The 25,471-nt window shown below is 41.9% G+C and overlaps 1 long non-coding RNA gene and 1 pseudogene across 3 annotated transcripts; one reads left to right on the forward strand and one right to left on the reverse strand.

Moving 5' to 3' along the window:
• The first annotated feature begins 246 nt into the window (after positions 1–246).
• LOC133260631 (uncharacterized) lies at positions 247–17,156 on the forward strand. 3 transcript variants are annotated; one of them, XR_009740901.1, is made up of 5 exons: positions 247–416; positions 3,231–3,272; positions 4,283–4,362; positions 7,870–7,917; positions 17,063–17,156. It is a non-coding gene; the product is annotated as an uncharacterized LOC133260631 (long non-coding RNA). The 3 variants fall into 3 exon arrangements; XR_009740900.1 differs by lacking the exon at positions 4,283–4,362 and having other exon boundaries at positions 252–416; XR_009740902.1 differs by lacking the exons at positions 4,283–4,362; positions 7,870–7,917 and having other exon boundaries at positions 256–416; positions 17,063–17,150.
• Positions 17,157–24,066: 6,910 nt separating this feature from the next.
• LOC133260184 (transmembrane protein 126A-like) lies at positions 24,067–24,690 on the reverse strand (annotated as a pseudogene).
• Positions 24,691–25,471: the final 781 nt, after the last annotated feature.

Here is a 25,471-nt window from a genome sequence, read left to right on the forward strand (position 1 = left end):
CCCAACTCGGTTTCTGAGTGAATGAGCGAGGACAGGAAATCTCTCAGAGTCATTCTTTCTATCTCAGTGATGGCAGGTCTGGTCCTCCAAATGGACACAATATTATCAAAGGGATTGGAAACACCCATGCTTAAGCCTATTGTGTAGGGATGTGGCAGGATTCAGGAAGTGAATCCAAACCCTCAGGCTGGGCTCGCTCTCAAAATGCCAGAGAACTGAGAATCCAGTGAGCTGGTCATTCCATTCTAAGTTAGAACTTAGATGTCTGTCACAATCCAAATTCTTAGTCCAGACTTCAGTAAAAACTGTGCCAAGATTTTCATGTCTCTCTTCAACTGCCACTGAGGAGCTGAATTAACAGACAAGACGGATAGTGACCACTCGAGCAAGTGGTCCCTTTCTCTGGCCACTTTCAGGTAAGATCAGAGACTAACAGTGAGCTACTGAGTGCCCCCTGGGCACTTAGCACTTCACCAATACCATCAAATATCAACCTCTTAGCTGTCGCCTTCCCATTTTACAAATAAGAAAACCAAAGCCCGGAGAGATTCAGAAAGTGACCCGAGGTCGTATAACTAGTAAGTTGCTCAGCTTGGGTTTAAAACCGATCTCTAACTACAGAACCCATGCCCTTCACCACAACACGAGCCCATCTTATTAAATCCAACAGAGACTAATAAAATATATCAGAGTATTTTCTCTCTGGCTTTGACCAAGTGAAGACATAACCCTTTCATTGATTCGTTGGGTAGGTCATCTAACTGTGTCCTTATCCCTCACTGGAGTTCGCCTGTCTCCAGTACTGTGAAATTCTTTTCCTTCCAGAAGTTCATCAGGGCTCCAATCTGGCATATGATAGAGTCACTCATACGTTTAAAAGCAGCCACTTGTCATGATGACTATTCTCAACAATACCGTATTTATTTAATACTAGATACAATGGCACTCCACTCCAGTACTCTTGTCTGGAAAATTCCATGGATGGAGGAGCCTGGTAGGCTACAGTCCATGGGGTCGCTAAGTCGGACATGGCTAAGTGACTTCACTTTCACTTTTCACTTTCATGCATTGGAGAAGGAAATGGCAACCCACTCCAGTGTTCTTGCCTGGAGAATCCCAGGGACGGGGGAGCCTGTTGGGCTGCCATCTATGGGGTCGCACAGAGTCGGACATGACTGAAGTGACTTAGCATAGCATATATACTAAGAGAATAGAGTTCAGATGCACTCACCATACACACAAAGTTGGTAACTGTGCAAGGAAGTATGTTAACTAGCTTGACTATAATATCAACTTCACTGTACATGTATATCAAGTAATCATGTTGTATACCCTAAATATGTACAATTTTTATTAAAAAAATAAAAGATAAAAAGATTTTAATTAAAAAAATTAAAGTAACTAGTTGTTCTTCATGTAGACATGTGCAGACACACGGTGATTTTGGTGGGTTGAAAGTCAGAAACTATGGAAAAAGAAATCCCTGAAAAGGATGCATCAAAAATAACTTCTGATTGGAATTCAGAAGAGAGTCCCATCTAAGGCAAAGGTGACCTGTTAACTTGCCAGAGAAACTGTGTTTCCCTGCCAAGGGAGGAAAGCACTCGAGACCCACAGGTATCTGGGCCAGATGGCTGTGAATGCAGTTACAATGTCCTTCTTAACCCTGAAGGACAAGTTCTTTGGCAGGAAAACTGGATACAACCCTTTGGAAGGGTATAAGTATTTATTGCCCTAACACCACTAGTACAGCAATCCTGTGGCTAATAATACTGTCAATGCAAAGATCATAGTACTCACAGCCCATTACAGCCATTATTTAAATAGCATCTTTTCCATGATGTAACTTTTATACTAGCTGACCATGAGCATTTGAAGCTAAAATAAGGCAACTTGTTTCTTCATCTGTGACACTCCCATGGGTGCTCGTGCTGCTTAGTAGCTCAGTCATGTCTGACTCTTTGTGACCTCATGGGCTGTAGCCCACCAGGGTCCTCTGACCATGGGGATTCTCCAGGCAGGAATACTGGAGTGAGTTACCATGCCCTCCTCCAGGGGATCTTCCCACCCCAGGGATCGAACCCAGGTTTCTCGCATTGCTGGTGGATTCTCTACCGTCTGAGCCACCAGGGAAGCCCACCCACATGGGTAGGCTACCTTAAATCAAGTAATTCAAGTACTTTTGAGTTCCATATTATGTTCTTCAAGAAGCTACCATCCATTAGGCTTAGTATTCTGTTGTATTTTCTTCTGGAATTTCTCATGAATGGAGGTGACTACTTGTCTATGATGCTAGGCCATAAGACATTTTTAGGTATAGCAAACTCCTTAATTTAATTAAATATGTGCAAAGAACAAATAATGACTCTTTCTCACAGACATCTCACAGTGCTCTGAAGTCAGTGGCACAAATAGTTAATAATTTATTTAATTAATTAAAGTAATTGCAATTAGGGATCAAAGATTATGCTTTTCTTAAAACAGAATCATGGATTTTCCTATAATGTCACTCTCACTGGTTTATATTTTAATTCTGGATTTAGTTTGATTTTAAATGATAAAATTCCAGTCCAGTGTAACATTTAAAAAGGGAATTTATTAATTAACATAACTGAAGAGTCTTAGGGGAAAAACATCTTCAGGTATGGCTTGACCAAGGTGCTAAAACAGTGTTATTTGGACACTCTCTATCTTCTGATTTGCTTTCCTTTAGGTTGATTTTACTTTTATACAGTGTCTCCCTGTGTAGCAAAACAGCTTACTTTAGAACTTGGCAATACCAATAGAAACAAAACCTTTCCTTCCCAATAATTCTAGAAACACTCTGGGATTGAGTCTCACTATATTAATAAGGTCACTTGTCCCTTCCTACATCTAAGGAGGATAAAAACACGCTGGTTTGTGAGATCAGTCACTTACCAGGAAGGGAGGAACTAGGCAGGTGGTGGGTTTTTAGTCCCATTCAACTACAAAGTAAGATGATTTCTCAAAAATTGACATGCTGTTTCCAGAAAAGAGAAAAATGAAAACAAAGGAGACGAAACTCCTTTCGTAATCAACTCCATATAGCAAGGTAGAGTTTTAGTAAAAGCATTTGTCAAAGGCGCCTAACCAGATGATCCTAATTTATGTTTTATTCTCTTGCAAAACAACAGTGATTGCTTTGTGGTGGTATTTGTGGATTATAATTTCATAAATTTTAAAAAGTTGTTTTCTCATTTTATTGACAGATACATTTTGAATAAGGAAGAGATCAAGGGAAAATGCAAAAAGTAAGTAGTATCTCCATATTCATACTGACTCTAATGCCATCAGGGTAAATTTTGCTTATATTTACATCCAGATTTTTTTAAGTCCCGTCTCTCACATATAGAAAAGCAGACAAAAGTTGGAGAACTGCTGATCTCTGAACAATGAGCCTTAGGGTATAATCGAACTCTGCAGGAGAGCCTCTAGCCTACTAAAGATTGTTCTGGCTGCTCAGTCTATGTCGTTTGCATTTATTTTGGATTTATTTGTTCTTAGATTTTTCAACCTATACTAGCATGTAATGCAGAAGTTGCCAAGGATTTTATCAACAATAAAATTTGCAGAATGATCCATCCCTTAAAATGAAAGTAGAAATCAACGACTGTCATTGCTTTACACATGTAGTTGGTTTTTAGTGTCCTAAAATAATACTGTCTTGTTTAACACCGTTGTAGACCAAGACATTCTATATAGGAAGATTTTCCAGATAATTGTTTGAATGATGTGTTACTTCAATATATCTTTCTAAAGTGCATTATTTTATGTAGTAGCTTAGTGAGCATATATATCTGGGTCATAGATAAAAACACCAACTAAATGTATACATCAAGGACTTCCCTGGTGGTCCAGTGGTAAAGAATCTGCCTGCCAATGCAGAGGACACGGGTTCAATCCCTGGCCTGGGAAGATTCCACACGCTGCAGGGCAATAAAGCTTGTGAGCCACACAACTGCTGAACCTGCATGTCTAGAGCCTGTGCTCTGTAACAAGGGAAGCCACCGCAATGAGAAGCCCACGCACGGCAACTAGAGAGTGGCCTCTGCATATGGCAACTAAAAACCAGCCTGAGTGCAGCAACAAAGACCCAGCACAACCAAATTAAATTTTAAAAATTAACACGTCAAAAACCAGCGACAGTCTCACGGCTTACATTGCAATAACTTACAGGGTTTTATGGATGTTTAGCCAGTATATTAGAGAACTTCAAACTCACATGCAATTCATGTGTCCACTGTGTCCCCACCACCGCCAGATCGTCAGCTGCGGCTTCTTAGTGCTGGAAGAGGGTCTTCCTTATTGCCATTTCCAACCTGTGGCAGAAGAGCAAAATAGGTAACTGAGTTTGTTAGAATTTGTTTAAAATAAAACCACATATATCATTTAAGGAACTCTGCACTGAATCAGTGAATAAGGTACCACAGTTTCAGTGCATAAACTACGTTAGGTCCATCAACTCCTATACTCTAAAGTCAAAGACAGCAGAGCCATGAATGCATTCTTAGAACCTTACCACAGTGGCTAATACCTAACTGGTACTCAGTAAATATGGCTGAATGACTAAATAAATGTACAGCTTGGTGCTTGTTTAACTGCTCTGAAACTTAAATGTGGATTCCACCTAAATTCTTGCTGATAGTCCTTGGAAAGTGAGAAAATGTGTGCAAAACCACATAGTACTTGACACACAACATAATAGGTGTTCAGTAATACTACATGAATCAGCATTTTGCTCATCTATGATGCTATTTGCTTATTTTTAAAAATGATTTTCACTTGTTACAGAATTTTCAGAGGCTGCATGGTACCATTAAACCATGTATACCATTATACGTCATCAAGACTGGGAATACCAAGTTCAAGTCCTGGGTTTTTTACATATTATCTAATTCTGACCATGAGCAGTTAACATAATTTCTCAGAACCTCAATTTCTCTGTGGGCAAATGGAAATAATTATTCAACCACATAAAAATGTACTGAATCCCAATCAGAGCTAAGGTCTATAAGATTCAAAAATGATCTATTGCTTTTCTACATCATATTGGTTCTTATGAAATTCAAATTAGAAAAGAATCTTTTATAAACTAAGAGTCAATTCCAACAATTAAATGGTATTGGGATTATTTTTCCATGAATGTTAAGGCCTTTTTTGTCACTGAAAATCATTTCAGTTCTTTGGTTTCTTTTTCTTTCACTGTATCATTCAGAGACAAATCAAAACAAGTAATGCTTTGCTTTTTTCAAAGTTTGTTTTTATTTGCAATTGATTTTCCCAAAGCCCAAGTTCTAGTTTTCCTTTGGACTGTTTTGTGGGAATGAGTTACATATTTTGTAGATATTTTGGGAGTATTGGGGATAAATGTTTGCTTAAAGATCTTAGAGAAAGGTTTACAGGATTTTAATAAATGGATTTGATTGTTCGAGGGATTTTACTTCCCGTATTGATCTAACAAGGATTCAAGGAATCAAGCATGGATAGAGAAGATAAAGAGTCTCTTTGAAACCAGCTCCTTTCAATATTGGGTTGAGATTCAGGGTATGCTAGGTTGCCAAGTTTAGCAAATAAAATACAGATCTAGGTAAATTAGATTTTCAGATACACAATAAATGAAGTTTTAGTGTTCAGTTCAGTTCAGTCACTCAGTCGTGTCCAATTCTTTGCGACCCCATGAATCGCAGCACGCCAGGCCTCCCTGTCCCATCACCAACTCCCGGAGTTCACCCAAACCCACATCCATCGAGTCGGAGATGCCATCCAGCCATCTCACCCTCTGTCGTTCCCTTCTCCTCCTGCCCCCAATCCCTCCCAGCATCAGAGTCTTTTCCAATGAGTCAACTCTTCGCATGAGGTGGCCAAAGTACTGGAGTTTCGGCTTTAGCATCATTCCTTCCAAAGAACACCCAGGGCTGATCTCCTTTAGAATGGACTGGTTGGATCTCCTTGCAGTCCAAGGGACTCTCAAGAGTCTTCTCCAATACCACAGTTCAAAAGCATCAATTCTTCAGCGCTCAGCTTTCTTCACAGTCCAACTCTCATATCCATACATGACCACAGGAAAAACCATAGCCTTGACTAGATGGAACTTTGTTGGCAAAGTAATGTCTCTGCTTTTGAATATGCTATCTAGGTTGGTCATAACTTTTTTTCCAAGGAGTAAGCGTCTTTTAATTTCATGTAAGTATTGACAAATGTTATATCCTATATTCTATCTGGCAATTTTAGGTGAGATGATGCCTCCAAGAGTCTGAAAAGACTTCTTATTTACTTGAAAGGGCCTACAAGGAGTCTTAACAAAACTGCAACCTTCAGACCATCTTTATTCGGTTAAAAATTGAGATACATTTTCCATCTGGAAAAGGGTTCTGTAAGGTGACCAGGATCATCTGGAAGTTTCTCTCTTACAGTCTCTCATGTAGGTAATTACACAGCTATTGGGACTGGAGTTGTCTAATTACATCAGTATGCTGCAGACCCAAGACACCTCATAGAACTACTGACTAAAAGTTCAGCTGACCACTCTTGATTAAAGTGTCTACCCATGGCCAATCCATATGGCTTGGGTACCTCCCAACACGGCGGCTGTAGTCCTAGCTAGCATCCCAAGAACGAGTCCAGTGGCCCCCATACCTGCAGGTTCTGCACCACAGGTTCAACTAACACAGATCAAAAACATTTGGAAAAAAATTCCAGAATGTTTCAGAAAGCAAAACTTGAATTTGCCAAGCACCAGCAACTATTAACACATCATTTACATTGTATTTACAACTACCTACACAGCATTTACATTCTTTTAGGTATTATAAGTAACATAGAGATGGTATATGCATATGGAAGGATTGCATAAAGTGAAAAGTGTTAGTTGCTCAGTCATGTCTGACTCTTTGTGACTCCATGGACTGTAGCCTGCCAGGCTCTTCTGTCCAGAGTGGGTAGCCATTCCCTTCTCCAGTAGATATTCCCTACCCAGGGATCAAATCCAGGTCTCCTGCACTGCAGGCTGAGCCACCAGGGAAGACCAGTAAATATATGGAAGGATTGCATAGGTTATATGCAAATACTATGCCATTTTATACAAGGCATTTGAGCACCTGAGGAATTTGGTAGCCTCGGGAGGTCCTGGAAACAACCCCTTTTGGATAGCAAGGGACACTTATATTCCAAGAGCTAACTCCTCTGCTTCTGCTTTTAAACTAAGCAAACTCAGCGTATTTGTTGATACCATCAACATGTGTTTTAGAGGTGATTAATACTGTCATGACACTTGTTACATGACTTCTGCTCTCTAGAACACACTTACTTCAACCGATAAGAATAGAAAGATGCAAAAGAGAGGTCAAATAGTGGCATGTGAAGTGAGGATTGAAGAAGGGACAGAAGGTCAGGTGGAGGCAAGTTTAAAAGACAGATAAGTGGTGGCAGGGAAATAGTCATCTTCTTCAGTGTAAAGTGCAAGAGTTATGAATTATATTGGAATGATATATGGATTATCCTGAGAGCTGGTCTAGTTAAGAAATAAGTTGACTCCTGGGGAAGAAAAACTAAGAACATGGAATCCAATAAAAATAAAATCTGCCCAAATATTTTTATATGTTAGACTCTATAAGGGACTAAAACATAATAAATTAATGGTTTATCCTTTTTTAAAAAAATTAAAGTTTGATTTTATTCACCTGTTTTTCACCTAAGTCTATCCCTAGATGCTTTAATAAAAGGCTACTTTCCCTTAAATGCATTTAAAAATGTTAATTGGACCAACGGGATTCATCTCTAACATAGATCTTGGCTTATATTTTGAATTATACTGTAACACCCACTGCTATTTCCTTTCCATATTTCAAGAGTGTCCTGAGTATAAGCTGAGAGCCCCAAAGGCATTCAGGAGCCTGAGTGAGTATAAATCCCACTCTATCAATGTTTCTAATCACAAGTCCTTGACATGCTTAAGCATGTACAGAAAATGTATAATTGAGGCTCATTCTGTAAGTGAGCCCCAGGGGTTGATGTTAGTTAAATAAATATTAGGTCTGTTGCATGGTTACCTTGTCCAGCCGTAACATAGCTGCCTGCTGAGCAAAACAGTCAGTGGCTGGAAAAGTAGTGAATAAGAACATGTTCTGCCTGCTGCTATGAGATGTGAAAGTGGGAGGCTGAGAGCCTGATTTGCCCTGAGAGACTCGATAGCATAGAAAAGGGCAAGCCACTCAGTTGGACACTTGGACTAAGATGCAACTGAATTGTTTCTGAAAGCCAAGCCCACAGGGAGAACATACCAAGAGGGAAAAATGAGATCATATTGTCCAGTCATTGACTGAAAACTCAGGCTATGATCTTCGGTCTGTCACCGTATCAGAAAACACAGGATTTCACTAATAGCATTCAATAATGGGATCTGGGAAGCCACTCAAGTAGGGTGGGAAAGGTAAGGGGGTAGGGGTTGGTACATTTCATGTTAAATCAGTACACAGGGCCCTGCAAGAAAGCAAAATCACACCGGCTGTCAACCAACAGTACAACATCTTGTTGATGTAGACTGGCCACTACTCACCAGAAGAAAGTTTTCCTTGGAAGATGAGAATTAGGAATGCAGAAGAGTTAAGGTCGTAAAGGGGACAAAATCAATTTGACTCCATGCAAGATAAAGGTTGAGCTCGAGGTTGAGCTCAACCTGTCGTAAGACAGCATTTCTGAACAGCCTTTGAAACAGATACTATCCTCTGAAATTTTAGTCTTCAGTCTCCTTCCCTAAGAACTAATCTTGACATTAGAGACATTTAGATAATGTTGGAAGTTTAAGGTGGATCTTTCCACATGAAATGTTGCTTTAACCTTGTATCATCATTGCTGCAAAAAGACAAACAAGGTTATTCATAGTTATTTCAAACTTCTGTTACTATTCCTCTCTCACTTAAAGAAAAACAACACATGAGCTTTATTTAACTTAATTTACAGACCTCCATTGTTTATCTTCCAGGGAAGATCAAAATCTCTCCTTTATTCCTATGTGTTTGAAGCCAGATCGTCATAACCAACAAAATTTGCAGCTATGTACCCAAATCTTCTAAGTCTTTTCTGATAATATTTCTGCTTTCCTCAGATTACTGTTATAAAACATATGTATATACCCCATTTCATTTCTATCTCCCTTTCCTGTCTCAGCAAGAGTATTGTAGCAGTTCCATTAAGGTATTCATTCAGATTTCCAAATATAAGACTCCCTGGAATAGCTTTGCCAGTTGGAACTTTATAGAACAGAGGTAGGTAAATTGACATTTTTAGAGCTTGAGATGAAGATGTAGCAAAACAAACTGCAACATAGAGAAGACATATCAGGATTCTTTTTAAGATGGTTTCAGTGGTTCATATCAACCACTGAAACTCCACTAGCACTGAAATGACTTATTAAACAACTTTATTCATGGGTAACATTCAAACTCTTGAACCACTCAGACAGACTGTTCAGTTCAGTCGCTCAGTCGTGTCTGACTCTTTGCAACCCCATGGACTACAGCACGCCAGGCTCCCCTGTCCATCACCAAATCCCAGAGTTTACTCAAACCCATGTCCATTGAGTCAGTGATGCCATCCAACCATCTCCTCCTCTGTCTTTCCTTCTCCTCTTGCCTTCAATCTTTCCAAATCATCAGGATATTTTCAAATGAGTCAGCTCTTTGCATCAGATGGCCAAAGTATTGGAGTTTCAGCTTTACCATCAATCCTTCCGGTGAACACCCAGGACTGATCTCCTTCAGTATGGACTGGTTGGATCTCCTTGCAGTCCAAGGGACTCTCAAGAGTCTTCTCCAACACCACAGTTCAAAAGCATCAATTCCTCGGTGCTCAGCTTTCTTTATAGTCCAACTCTCATATCCATACATGACCACTAGAAAAACCATAGCTTTGACTAGATGGACCTTTGTTGGCAAAGTAATGTCTCTGCTTTTTAATATGCTATCTAGGTTGGTCATAGCTTTTCTTCCAGGGAGCAAGTGTCTTAATTTCATGGCTACAGTTACCATCTGCAGTGATTTTGGAGCTCCCAAAATAAAGTCTCTGTTTCCATTGTTTCCCCATCTATTGTCATGAAGTGATGGGACCAGATGTCATGATCTTCATTTTCTGAATGCTGAGTTTTAAGCCAAGTTTTTCACCCTGCTCTTTCACTTTCATCAAGAAGCTCTTTAATTCTTCTTTGCTTTCTGCCATAAGGGTGGTGTCATCTGCATTTCTCCTGGCAAACTTGATTCCAGCTTGTGCTTCATCCAGTCCAGCGTTTCTCATGATGTACTCTGCATATAAGTTAAATAAGCAGGGTGACAATATACAGCCTTGATATATTCCTTTCCTTATTTGGAACCAGGCTGTTGTTCCATGTTCATTCTAACTGTTGCTTCCTGACCTAGATACAGATTTCTCAAGAGTCAGGTCAGGTGGTCTAGTATTCCCATCTCTTTAAGAATTTCCACAGTTTGTTGTGATCCACACAGCAAAAGGCTTTGGCATAGTCAATAAAGCAGAAATAGATGTTTTTCCGGAACTCTCTTGCTTTTTCAGTGATCCAACGGATGTTGGCAATTTGATGTCTGATTCCTCTGCTTTTTCTAAAACCAGCTCGAATATCTAGAAGTTCATGGTTCATGTACTGTTGATGCCTGGCTTCTAGAATTTTGAGCATTACTTTGCTAGCGTGTGAATTCAGTGCAATTGTGCAGTAGTTTGACCATGCTTTGGCATTGCCTTTCTTTGGGATTGGAATGCAAACTGACCTTTTCCAGTCCTGTGGCCACTGCTGAGTTTTCCAAATTTGCTGGGATATTGAGTGCAGCACTTTCACAGCATCATCTTTCAGGATTTGAAATAGCTCCACTGGAATTCCATCACCTCCACTAGCTTTGTTCATAGTGATGCTTCCTAAGGCCCACTTGACTTCGCATTCCAGGATGTCTGGCTCTAGGTCAGTGATCACACTATCGTGGTTATCTGGGTCATGAAGATCTGTTTTGTATAGTTCTTCTGTGTATTCTTGCCACTCTTCTTAATATCTTCTGCTTCTGTTAGGTCCATACCTTTTCTGTCCTTTATCGAGCCCACCATTGCATGAAATGTTCCCTTGGTATCTCTAATTTTCTTGAAGAGATCTCTAGTCTTTCCCATTCTGTTGTTTTCCTCTATTCCTTTGTATTGATCACTGAAGGCTTTATTTCTTCTTGTTATTCTTTGGAACTCTGCATTCACATGGGTATATCTTTCCTTTTCTCCTTTGCCTTTCCCTTCTCTTCTTTTCACAGCTATTTGTAAGGCCTCCCCAGACAACAATTTTGCCTTTTTGCATTTCTTTTCCTTGGGGATGGTCTTGATCCCTGCCTCCTGTACAATGTCAGACAGCCTGTGTACTGAATTAAACCTGAGTTGAGAGTTGTAACCCTTTGGCTGCTGGATTGTGTGTGTGTGGTGGGGGAGGCCACTGTCAAGAGGTCCCTGGGTCTGAGCACAGCTGCTATTTACATGAGTATTTCAACATTCTAGCAACTGTATTAGTTGTGTCTGTGTACACCTGCATCATATTATTTCTGTTTATAGCCTAGGCTGCTCCAAATTATTCATTACAAGATATACCAGAAAACATGATATGGTCCAGGTTTTGTATTTCTGCTGTATTTCTTATGCAATTGTGTGATTAATCTCAATGTCTTAGGTTTTGTATGTAAGATAGTTGAAAACACAGTGATTGTGAAAACTTTCCAGAGGACGATCTGTCACCAAAAATCTCACTTCTCTCCAGCATTGTTTGTCTTTGAAATAGTCTTAAAGAATATTTGTCCTGTAACCTTCCTAACGTGCTCATTAAAAAAGCATAAATACTATTTTAGCTAGGTTCAGATTTAAAAGAAGGCATAAGTATAGTCATCATCAGTAGTGCATTGTGTTGATGTTAGATACTTCCAGCACCTAATAGTGTTCTAAAGTAGTGATTCCCAATCTTTTTGGCACCAGGAACAGGTTTAATGGAAGACAACTTTCCACTGGAGTTGGGGTTGGGGGATGGTTTGAAGATGTTTCAAGTGCCTTACATTTATTATACACTTTATTTCTCTTATTATTAACTCAGCTCCACCTCATATCATCATGCATTAGATTCCAGAGGTCAGGGACCTCTGTTCTAAAGGGAAGTTTATGTTCCCTCTTTTTCACCATCCATAAATTAAATATTCTTGATTGGGTAAAAAAATATATTCTTCTCATATTTTTTACCACAATAAGAAAAAATAATGATGTTGGCATCTTAGGGTTGATTAGAGTATATTACAAATCCAGGAACATCTAATATAAGAACATAAATAAGTATTTATATGCATGCAGACTTGTTGGCATCCCACTCCAGTACTCTTGCCTGGAAAATCCCATGGACGGAGGAGCCTGGTAGGCTGCAGTCCATGGGGTCGCTAAGGGTCGGACACGACTGAGCGACTTCACTTTCACTTTTCACTTTCCACTTTCATGCATTGGAGAAGGAAATGGCAACCCACTCCAGTGTTCTTGCCTGGAGAATCCAAGGGATGGGGGAGCCTGGTGGGCTGCCGTCTATGGGGTCGCACAGAGTCAGACACGACTGAAGTGACTTAGCAGCAGCAGCAGACTTGTTGTTTAGTTGCTAAGTGGTGTCTGACTCTTTGCAACCCCTATGGACCATAGCCCACCAGGCTCCTCTGTCCCTCGGATTTCCCAGGCAAAAATACTTGAGTGGGTTGCCATTTCCTTCTCCAGGGGATCTTCCTGACCCACGAAGATCCTGCATCTCCTGCATTGGCAGGCAGATTCTTTACCACTGAGCCACCAAGGAAGCCCTATGTATGCAGATACCTGTCTTCTAATTGAGACATGACTTGTAAACATCAAGACTTGCATAGTAAGTTGATTAAACAAATATACATCTGTGTGTGTGTGTGTGTATATATATATATATATATATATCCTGTATATCCTCTACTTTACTATCATGAATATCTGAGGACACATACAATTTTCACAGCTCTTTCTATTTCCTCAGCAGTTGACTTGAAAACAGCTTATTTGCATTAGCCACAAAACCCAAACGCTTAGTTGATAAAGGAATGAAAAGTAAAACATGTACCAAGGGAGATAAACCTGTTTCTTTATCTCATCCCTCACTGGCTTGAAAATGTCTCTGAGGGAAGAAAAGTTTGCAGGAATTTGGTTCCACGTGGTGGAGGATGATTTATGAAAGTTCAATTACAGCCTGACCCCATCTGTGGTATTTGCCAAGAACCAGCTGTGTCTTTGGTAAAGTAGGACAAAAAAAAAAAGCCCTGAATGCATATTGAGCTTCAAAACAAAGAACAATATAATAGGAGGCTGCCAGATACACGTCTCCTGAAAGGCCATTATAATTAAAAATATCTGAATAGTATTTAAAATACAATATACAAGGTCATTCCAATAAGAAGGTAACATAGGCATTGACAGAGAATGACAAGAATACTCAGAAAGCAAGTGCTTGGAAATTATATTGCATGTGAAGTTTCACATGGTGGTTTTAAAAACTGTGTCAGAAGAAAGGGTATAATTTGTCTCCCATTCTAATTTGATTGTCATGACAGGAGGTAGGCTGCCACTCAAAGGCTCAGAGACCTGCTATTGCTTCTGCATTGTTTATACCTGCAAGAGACGGTGTGTAATCTAAGTAACATTTTACAAGTCCCAAAACAAAGTTTCAGAAAGGGTCTACACTATTTACTGATTGGTAGGTTAGGAAAGGCAGAATAAAGCAGCAAGTGCTGAGATGTGTGCTGGGAAATGTCTGTTTAATACAGTCCATCTTCAAACCGTAGTGCTGGAGAAGACTCTTGAGAGCCCCCTGGACAGCAAGGAGACCCAACCAGTCAATCTTAAAGGAAATCAGTCCTGAATGTGCATTGGAAGGACTGATGCTGAAGCTGAAACTCCAATACTTTGGCCACCTGATGTGAAGAGCTGATTCATTGGGAAAGACCCTGATGTTGGGAAAGATTGAAGGCGGAGGGTGAAGGGTGTGATAGAGCATGATATGGTTGGATGGCATCACCAACTCAATGTACATGAGTTGGAGCTGACTCTGGGAGATAGTGGACAGGAAAGCCTGGTGTGCTGTAGTCCATGGGGTTGCAAAGAGCTGGAGATATCTTAGGAACTGAACAACAGTCTTCTACTGAACCTGTCTTGAGCCACCTAGCAAACAGTTTATGATGTTTTGAGTATCGGGACTTGAATCAAGATGCCAGATTTCAATTCTAGTGCCACGTACTTCCTCCATAACGAGGACAATCACATTTCCTCCAGAGCTTCACCTACCTGTCTGTAAAATGAAGATTACATGCATGTTTTTCCACTGTGAGTTGTAACCAAGAGATTATCTTAGGTGAATAAACCTAACACAAGAAGCAATATAGATTTCAGACACACAGGTGTTGAACACTCCTTGGTGTTTTAAAAGAAAAGATACTTACTTTGAAGAAAAGACGTACAAGGATTTAAAACATCTTAACTAACTACAAATAATGTTCCCTGGACTTTGGAGGAGGTAAATTATTCTCACCAGAAGCATAAGAAAGGCTAAATTAAAGTTTCTTTTTTTGGTAGTCTCTCCCCGACAGGAAGCTGTTATCTCTCTTCTTCAAATGCTGCTTAGACCCCTGCAACTTAAATTTAGCTCTCTGGCAGCCTCTCCTTCCTCCTATGGGCTAACAAGTGGTGTTAAATGACAGACAGATGTTAAACAAGATACTTCCCTGCACAGCTGCCTTGCCTCTTTGAGTAGGCTCCGATCTCTATTTAAACAAAAAAGAAGAAAGAAATCTGAAGATAAGCCTGTCAGAGTGTTCTGAAATTAACATAACTCAGACCTCCTGCCAGTGTCCTAAAACTTAAAATAGTGAGTTGCCAGCTCGCTGCAAGACTTTGCAAGCAAAGCCCATGTCTTGATGTTGGAGCAAGTCTGCAGCGCTTCCCTGGGCACTGGGAGAATTCAGAAAGGGATAAAGGAGAGAGCAACGCCTCCTTGTAAAACTACACATTGAAAAGCTGATGTCCTCCCGGCCCTTCCTGTCACAGATGCTAACCACAGGGAAATCATCTCTTTCTGTATTTACTGAGCCAGGCTAATAGCTTTACCATCCACGCCCCATTTACTCTTTATAACAATCCTGTCAAAAGCATATTTACACTTCCTGTTTGGATAGAGAATTCCAGTAGAAGCAAGTTAGTAACATGACCAAAGGTCATACAGGTAGCTGGTAACTGGGATTTCATCTGATCCAAAGTCAGCCTATATAATACAAACAGAGAGACTAAAAGATGCTGAAGGAAGACTCTGCAAGAAGACTGTGGTGGATTGAATGGTGGCCATCAGAAGAGATGTAAGCATCCTAACCCCTGGAATCTGTGAATATAATGTTATTCAGAAAAGGGGTCTTTGCAGATATAATGAATTTTGAGGAACTTGGGATCATCCTGGACCGTGCATGTGCAGGCACACACACACTCAATTGCATCCAATCTCTTGTGATCCCATGGACTGTAGCCCGCCAGGCTCCTCTGTCCATGGGATTCTCCAGGCAAGAATACTGGAGTGGGTTGCCATTTCCTACTCCAGGGGAATCTTCCCGATCAGGGATCGAATCCATGTCTCCGGTGTCTCCTGCACTGGCAGACGGATTCTTCACCACTGTGTCACTTGGATCATCTGGGTGGGACATAAATCCAACGACAAGTCTCCTTATACAAGAGAGAGGCAGAAGGTGCTCTGACACAGAAAGAAGAGGAAAAGACATGGACACAAAGAAGAGGACTGTGAAAAGACAGAGGCAGAGACCAGAGGGGCAATGCCACAAGCCTGGGGAGCTCGGAGCAGCCAGGAGGCAGAAGAGGCGAGGAAGGGTCCTCTCCTGCAACCTTCAGAGGAAGCACAGCCAGGCTAACATGTTGATTTCTGACTCTGGACACCAAAATGGTGAGACAGTGAGTTTCTGTTTTAAATCACCAGATTTGTGGCAATTTATGACAGCAGCTCTAGCAAAATAATACAGAATTAGACAAAAATCCTTAGGTTAACACTTTTGGAGGCCCCTGTAATTATCATGACTAGATTATAAGAGACACCACCTTGCTTCCCTTTGTATCTCTTACATTCATGATACTCACCTGTAGCTCAGTGAATATTTGTTGACTTGGCCCATGGGAGCAGCTGAAAGTGTGGCAAGTGGGAGCCAGGAGTGTCTCCAAGACTGGCATCATCTGAGGGCAGACAGAGGAGACTGTGGCAAGTCAGCCCCTTCCAAAGGGCAGATCAGATTGAAATCACCCAGGTGGCTCTTTTTTGAGATTGAGAAAAAGGATCAGGAACCCTGTCCTCATTTTGGGAGATACAGAGGAGGCTCTTCCAAGATGGCTGAGTGGTAAAGAATCTGTCTGCCAGGACAGGATATGCAAGGGACACAGGTTCCAACCCTGGGTTGGGAAGATCTCTGGAGGAAGAAATGGCAACCCACTCCAGTATTCTTGCCTGGAAAATCCAATGGACAGAGGAGCCTGGTGGGCTACAGTATATGAGGTCACAAAGAGTCAGACACACTGAGCTCATGTGGCTGAGAGGAGGCCCCAGGATATTCACAGCAACTACATGTTTTCAGTCCTCATCTAATCAAAACACTGTCAGGGAGATGGAGATAGATTCCTATACATTTTAAATTGGAAAAAAAAAAAAAGAATAAATCAGAGGCCCTTCTATCATTCACTCTTTTGTTTCATTTTTATTTAAAAAATTATTTATTAAAGATATACAAAGGAATGCAGTAACATCTCCTTCCCCCATCACCCATTCATTCACTGACCAAACATTTGTCAAGTGACTACCATGTGGGCTCTTCTCATGTTTTCCAACTATACATTCATATTCTTTGAGAATACCACCAGATGTATCTGTTCTGTTCCCATTTTTCTACCTCTAATATTTTTTCTGTAATTTTTTTGTCTTTGACAGGTGTCTTGCCATCTCGCCCTGGAATTATTATATCTGCTGCTCCCTTCTTATTCATAGAGGTGATGTTTCTTTAAGTTTTTGGCTGAAGGTTCACATTTTTCACCTGCTCTGTGGCAGCTTTTTTCTGGCGAGTGTTCTTTGTTGGTAACTTTATTCTTCTTTTTCACAGATTTTTCTTAAAGTGTATCTGGGTTGCTATTGTACCATCTTACATCTTTTAAGTGGGTTGAACTTTTCTGCGCTAGGCATTTAAGAAAGTTCCTGTGAGGAAAGAGGATGGATCAGAGTAGCTTGCAGGTGTTTCAATCCAGAGAACCTGTTGCTTCTACAGAAATCTGACTGCTTCCTGCAAATATGATGCCCTCATTGCATTCTTTGTGTACCTTAACTGCTTCTTCCTGTTTCAATTACCTGCTTTTCAAAGTCAAAGTTTAGAAGCATTTTGCTTGCCAGCCCTGACACCAGATTTCTACACTTACTACAGCAAACAGCCATGCAGCTTTTTTACTACATGACATAGCTCTTCCCTCCAAAAAAAAAAAATGTGTTTTTGCAAATTCCTTCTGCAACCCACCATTGCCAGGCCATCTCAGTATACCTCTGGACTTTATGCTAGATCAATTCTAACCAATCTCAGTTAGTTTTAGCAGTCATTTCACAAACGTCAGGGTCTGCAGATTGTTGCTGTTCTTCAGTCATCCAGTTGTGTCTGACTCTTTGCGACCCCATGGACTGCAGCACGCCAGGCCTCCCTGTCCCTCACCATCTCCTGGAGTTTGCCCAAGTTCATGCTCATTGCATTAGTGATGCCGTCCAGCCATCTCATCCTCTGACGCCCTTTTCTCCTTCTGCCCTCAATCTTTCCCAGCATCAGGGTCTTTTCCAGTGAGTTGTCTGCAGATTATCTGTGTCCTACTTCACAGAAGATAGAGTCTAAGAGGCTTTTTAAAAAAATTTTACCTGTTGCTTTTAGATGATTTCTAGGACAAGAGGGTAAACATGTGGTGTAGAAAGCCACGTAAAATGGGCTATTTCAGCTTTCTCAAAATGACAGCCTTGAACTGAAAGGAATACTTTTAGCACAGCCAAATTTTCAGGATTTGGAGTATATTTTAATTCTGTATGTTACATTCATGCTGGCCTATGAATGAGGTATTTGAGTGTGATATGATTAGGACTGGTTGTTCTTTCTTGGTTTTCCAAACTTTCTGTCATGACTCTCTTAGCTTCAACACATACACATATTCACACACACACACACACACACACACTCACAGGAGAGGATGCTATATAAAGATTAAATAAGTGAGCACAAAAAATGTCCTTTGAGGACTTCCCTGGTGGTACAATGGGTAAGAATCCACCTGCCAGTGGAGGGGACACAGATTTGATCCCCAGTCCAGGAAGATTCCACATACCATGGAGAAACTAAGCCCACGTACCGCTGAAACTACTGCCCTCACTCCAAAGCCTGTGAGCTGCAGCTACCGAAGCCAGCCTGCCTAGAGCCTGAGTTTCACAGCAAGAGAAGCCACTGCAGTGAGAAGGCGAGCCACTGCTCACCTCAACTAGAGAAAGCCCTCAGGCAGCAATGAAGACCCAGTGCAACCAAAAATTAAAAAAAAAAATTAATATCCCCTGGGTTTCACAATGAGGAAGGCATCTGTGCCCTGACTAAACTGAGTTTGTGGGAAGAAATCAGAATTGTGAGTTGAATGGATTGAGAAGTGAACAGAAAAGTTATTAAAATAAGGAGTAAGGACTATTTCAAGATACCTTATCCCCAGCTTTCCTGAGATACAATTGACATACAGGGAAGTATAAGCTTAAAGGTACACAATGTGTTGATGGGATACACATGCATTACAAAATTATTACCAGGATCGAGTTAGTTAGCACCTCTATCGGGTCACATAATGACACTTGGCATGAACGAAAGGAAAGCTTTACAGGATCAGATAGAAAGTCAGGGCTAAGAAACTCTATATTTAGATCTTCTTAAGAAGCTTGTTTAGAGAGTGATGTCACAAGCTTCGAAGTCCCGTCCTTGAAGGTGGGGGTAGACAGCGAGGAGGAGGAAAGGAGTCTGTGTCAGAGCACAGCCATTCAAAGCCCTGATTCTGGAGTCAGAGTGCTTGACTCTGATCCCATTGTTAACTCGTGTTGGCTCTGTGACTTGGCACGACCTTAGTCTCCTTGATCTAAAATGATCCCCTTAGTCTCCTTGATCTAAAATGATCCCCTAATCTAAATATAAAAGAGCCCAGACCTTTCTCCTGAGCTCCAGTCCCTGTCTACTAGATAATTTACCCTGAATGTCCTCCAAGGTATCTCCAAGTTAACATGTCCAAAACTTAGTATCTGCCCAATCCCCAAGCTTAGTATTCCCTTAGTATTTTTATTCTTTGGGGATCAAACCACCACCTACCTACAAATCCAAGCCAAAAAGGCTATGCCCATCCCAGATGCCTTCATTTCCTTCACATCTAACATCTCATTGTGATCAGCCGTATCAATCTCACCTCTTACTTTCACCTGTACTACTTATGCCCTCCTTTCCTACCTTACCACTACCACCTAAAAGTAGGTTTTCATCAACTCTTACCTAGACTTCTGCATTCCTCTGCCCAGCACCCACGCAGTTAGCCTGGAACCAGAAATCCCTAGTCCAGATTCAGGAATCAGGTTCCTGGGTGGGTGGGGGTGGCGAAAAGCAGGAACAGCCGTCCATTGGCTAGAATTCGGCTCAGTCAGCACCTGCAATTAATTTTCTCAGTTTGGGAGGAGGGTGGGAGGGGCACTTAGGTTACCCTAGGCTGTCACCATAGTAACCAGATTTGGTGAGTGGGGCTGCCCCTTCACTCTCCCTGCAGGAGTGGTGGAAATAATCTGGGTCTGCCTTATGGCACCCCACTCCAGTACTCTTGCCTGGAAAATCCCATGGACAGAGGAGCCTGGAAGGCTGCAGTCCATGGGGTCGCTGAGGGTCAGACATGACTGAGCGACTTCACTTTCACTTTCATGCACTGGAGAAGGAAATGGCAACCCACTCCAGTGTTCTTGCCTGGAGAATCCCAGGGATGGGGAAGCCTGGTGGGCTGCTGTCTATGGGGTCGCACAGAGTCGGACACGACTGAAGTGACTTAGCAGCAGCCTTACTTTCAACTAGTTAATGAAGCTAATTGACTGGAACTTCTGCATTAGAAAAGCCTAAAGGGAATGGGGGAGAGACCAGAGAGCCTATGTGTGTTAGTCACTCCGTCGGTCATGCCCAACTCTTTGCAATCCCATGGACTGCAGCCCCCCAGGCTCCTCCTTCCATGGGATTTTACAGGCAAGGATACTGGATTGGGTTGCCATTTGCTTCTCCAGAGAGCCTATAGAGACCCCCAAATAGCCTGCTCTTGGCTGGGGTTTCCTCAGGATAAAAGAATAAAAATGATCTCAGCCTCTTCTCTTGCCCACACACCATCCTTGAATCTACTCTCCATGTGTGCTGTGCTTAGTTGCTTCTGACTCTTTGCGACCCCATGGACTGTGCCCTCCCTGCTCCTCTGTCCATGCGGATTCTCCAGGCAAGAATACTGGAGTGGGTTGCCGTGCCCTCTTGCAGGGTATCTTCCCAACCCAGGGATCAGACCCAGGTCTCCCACATTGCAGGTCCATTCTTTACCGACTGAGCACCAGGAAAGCCCCAAAATACTGGAATGGGTAGCCTATCCCTTCTCCGGCATCTTCCCCGCCCAGGAATCGAACAGAGGTCCCCTGCATTGCAGGTGGATTCTTTGCCAGCTGAGCTACCAGGGAAGCCCCTGTTCTTCATACCACTGACAAAGTGAATGTATTAAAATGCAATTCTGATCACACCATTCCTCAGGTTAAAGCTTTACGTTTGGATAAAATCTACATTTCTTATCAGGGCTTTCAAGTTCCTCCACAATCTGATCCTACTTATCTCTCCAGCTACGAACGTCACTGTACTTCCTTCTCAGTTTCCACTGCAGAGGAGGTAGCAGTGCTCTTAAGAGGAGAACCCCTTTTGTTTAGAGAGACTTTATTACGCTGCTTGAATATACAGAGGCAATGAAACCAAGGGTGGGGAATAAGGAGGTGAAGATCAAAGGAACTAGGGACTTCCCTGGTGGTCCAGCAGCTAAGACGCTGTGCCCCCAACGCAGGGGGCCCAGGTTCAATCACTAGTCAGGGAACTGGATCCCACATGCTGCAGCGGAGTTCGCAGGCTGCAACCAATGATCCCACGTGTCACAACTAAGACAACTGAGATGCAGTACAGCCAAATATTAAATATAGGTAAATATTTTTAAAAAAGACAAAGGGAGCAAGAGCCCATGTCTGGGGGCAGGTGACAGTTTGGAGAGCAGAGTGGCCAAGGCAGGGTGAAGAATGGGTGGAGGAGAGTCAGAGGGGAAGCATTTGGGGGCCTAACAAGGGGAGAGTGTGGTAAGACCCTGCAGACCATTGTGAGGATTTTGACCTTTGCTTTGAAGCAAAAAATCATAGAAAAATTTTCAGCAAAGTGATATAATCTGACTTAGGTTTTTAAAGGATCTGACTAATGTTGGGAATGGACCGGCTAAGAGTGAAAGCAGGAAGACCAGTTAAGGAGACAATGCAATGATTCACAGAAGAGCAGATGGTAGCTTGAAAGCTACTAGGTGAGTGAAGGTGGGGAGGCTAATGTCAGTAAAGATGGTGAGAAGTGGTCACATTCTGGATACATCCATGCACACTCTTATTTGAAAAGATTTCTAAGATAGACTACCAGACTCTTTCTGTTTACATTGAGTGGAAGGGGATGTATATCATTTTCTTTGGTTCTTAAAAGAAAGGCGACCCCATCAGTCTGTAGTTTGTAGGGAAACTCAAGTCTCACTTTAGTAAGACATGCTATTTCCTCCTCCATACCTTGAATCTTTAAGCTTCTCTCTGGGGTTTACTCTTGCCCAGCTCCTTCCACTGGAAAATAACCCATCATGCTCAGCTCAAGCAGCACCTTATTTTTAAGGCCTTCCCTAATCCCAAAGATACTACTATGACCTCAGATACACTGCTATCATAACCCGTATATAATGATAACACCTGATTGCTCACTTTCTCCATGTCCTACTGTGAGGTTCATTAGGGCAGATTCATCTCTTGACACCCATCCCCTCCATAGCACACACGTGGTGCTTAGTGACTACATGAGTGCACAAGACATAACGTAGTAAGGTAAAGACAGGTGGCACCAGCGGCACTCAGAGCTCAGTGGCTGTAATACACCCAGAGACGGGCACAGTACTATCTTATCCAGTGGTGAAGAAAGCCTTCCCAGATGGTGCTAGTGGTAGAGAGCCCACATGCCAATGCAGGTTAGATGTAAGAGACACGGGTTTAATCCCTGGGTCAGGAAGATATCCTGGAGGAAGCCACGGCAATCCACTCCAGTATTCTTGCCTGTCTCCTCCTACCATGGACAGAGGAGCCTGGTGGGCTACCGTCCATTGGGTCACACAGAGTCGGACATGACTGAAGCAATACAGCACGCTTGCATGCATGCAGTGATGAAGAAAGAAAGAAAAAACTGAGCATGGTGATTCGTCTCCTATCACCCTTTGCAGTTTATGAAAGACTTCGGTATATATTACTAATTCTCACACCAAGTCCATGACAAAGAAGATTTATACAGGTAGAAACAGCAAAAATTAAACGAACTGTCTCAGCACAGACAAAACTTCTCCTCTATATGCATTCTTGTTCAATCATACATCTTTCAAAATAGGAAGAAAAAGGCTTTTGCAATTGCAATTCCAGATTCACCCAAACTATAAAGGAAAGGAGTAAAAAGTGAAGGCAAATGATAGCAAGCTTTGACTATGAGGCTAAGACCTTTTAATTTTTCCTGAATGGTATTGGGAAGCGGTTAGAGTGTTTTGATCAGCTGAGTGAGACATGAATTGAGTTTTAAGATAAACAAGGGAGATGTGTACGGATGGATTTGCATACAGCAAAATGAGGAGTGAAATATATTAAGGAGATATCGCACTAATTAAGTGGGTGATGGTCAGACCAAACCAGCTGTTGATTTCACTTTACTTTCACTGAACTGTAGGTTGACTCTATACTACTGAAAGATCAGAGCAATTAGAAAGATTATACTTTAATGGGTATTGTCAGTTCAGGGTGTCATTCAATTTAATGTGATACACTTCTAAATTGTACAGTTTGGAGTTAATAGATTAAGCATGAATTGAACCAAGTAAGTGTTAATAACATAGTGAAGACTGAACAACTATTATTCAAAGAAGAGTGAATTTAGTCATAATTACAAGGCCAATTTCTAAGACACCACCATTTAGATTTAATATCATAAGCATTTATGTGTTTGTTTCCTAAACTAAACCAATGTGGCTATAGTTTGATCATGGTTTTTGTGACATGTGTTCTCTAAAGTTTTCTTTGGTCTCTGGCAATGTATGTATTGTTTATGATGTAAAAGTTTATGCAGTATTATAAGTACATACTGAGGTTTGATGCGTTGACTGTGAATCAAGGTCATTTATTTAGAAGGTGGCATCATTAGCCTCAGTAAGAGTGTAAAGAACACTGTGAACCACTTCCGCATGATGTTCTTATGCAGTGTATTGGGCACTATGTTAATTGCTTCACAAACAATCTCACTTGAACACAGAAAAAGTGCTGGGGAAAGTCATGTTTTTGCCACTTTCGGACAAGGCATTTGAGTCTCAGAGAAGTCAACAGAGAATTGAATGGAGATCCAATCTGTCTGGACCCATACCTGGGCTACTGGTCACCACACCCTTGAGACCTGCATGTGGAGTATCTACTGGCCCCCACAGCCTCTAGAAGCTAGAAGCAGGGTTGTCAGCCCTGGTGGTGGGTTAGGTTCCCTACCCAAGCAAGGCCTGCCTCCAGAGACAGTTTGGTGCTACTTTCCCCCCCACCCCCACAGTTTTATCTTTGTGTACAGATTTGCTCAACAATCACTGAATTTCTAGGACAGGTTCAGGTAACCAAAGAGCCTTTATCAGTAGTATATATTGTCTCGACCCAAAGGATGCTGCAAACCCAGGCTGGAGCCAAATGGGAAATAACATCTTTCTTAGGAAGGCTTAGAAATCCTCATCCAATCATTTAAGATGTTTCCTTTCTCGGGTAGCCCAGGCTGAGTTACACCTGGCTGCTAGGCCACCATTCACACGGTTAGCCAAGAAAACAGGGTACAGGCCACCAAAAACAAGACCCCCTCATCCGCCTCATGTTATGGCACAAGTTTCACAATACAAATCACCTGTATTCAAAGGTAAACTTACGAAACTTGTACAGTACACATGCCATCAAAAGTGGGATCACTGCCAGTGGTGAGGCAGCAGCTACAGGAGCCTGTGCCACATATAAGATACACCGAAAAAGACAAGCTGCTATTGGGCCACAGAGAGCAGTATTAAGTCCAATATAGGCTGTTTCATTTCAAGCAGATTCCTTTCTGCTTCTGGAAGTTGGTTAATTTTTCTGGTTATGATATCAGTTAAGTTCTCCTTGACAGTATCATCTGCTTCATGGTTTTCCATTTATTGCAACCCTTTTCCCAGAATGCCAGTACCTTACTAGCTCTCCTCTCAGCAGTCGCTGCCTCCTCTGGTCTTCAAAGCCATCACAAGGGTTCCCTTCGCCCTTTGTGCTCCTGGGTGTAGCCATTCTGGCTTCGCTCTAGTTTTCAAAGCTTCACAGGTCATCCTAATGTGCTTAAGACCCTAATGTGATCCTCAATGATTGGAAACCACTGAGCTCCATATTCCAGGAGTTTCCAGGAAGGCACCTGTGTGCAACTCTTTGGTAATTACTACCAAGGAACTGAGACCTCATCTGACCCCTGACCAGGCTGAGGGAAACCTTTCAGACACTGTCTTAAAGGCCTCACTATAAATTACCTTAAAATAAAGCACTATAAATAAGCACTCCCTTTGCAGCCTCCAGTTCCTACCAGTCACCCTACTTGACCCTCCCACCTGAAGATGCACCCCCTACCGGGGGTTTGGTATCAGTCCTGTCCTAGGTCACACAGAATTGTCTAAGGAGTTTTAATTCTCTAACTCCATGGCTCGACCTCAAGATGATAATAACAACAGCTGCTTCTCCAGCTTCCACGTGCCATGGTGTTCAGGCATGGTGTTCAGTGCTTCATGTGTGTTACTCTTATTCTCATGCTGACTCTGTGAGGCAGATTCTCTGATACTCATGAAGAAACTGAATCTTGGAAAAATTAGACAACATGCTAACCTGCAGTCTGGGTTTTCACCTGGTTCTGCCCGACCACCGGCTTCATGTCCTCGGCTCCCCTCACTGCTCCACGTCTCCATGTAAGCACCCCAGCGCTTCTGCAGCTCC

The sequence above is a fragment of the Bos javanicus genome, chromosome 14, assembly GCF_032452875.1.
Source record: "Bos javanicus breed banteng chromosome 14, ARS-OSU_banteng_1.0, whole genome shotgun sequence".
Classification (NCBI taxonomy): domain Eukaryota; kingdom Metazoa; phylum Chordata; class Mammalia; order Artiodactyla; family Bovidae; genus Bos; species Bos javanicus.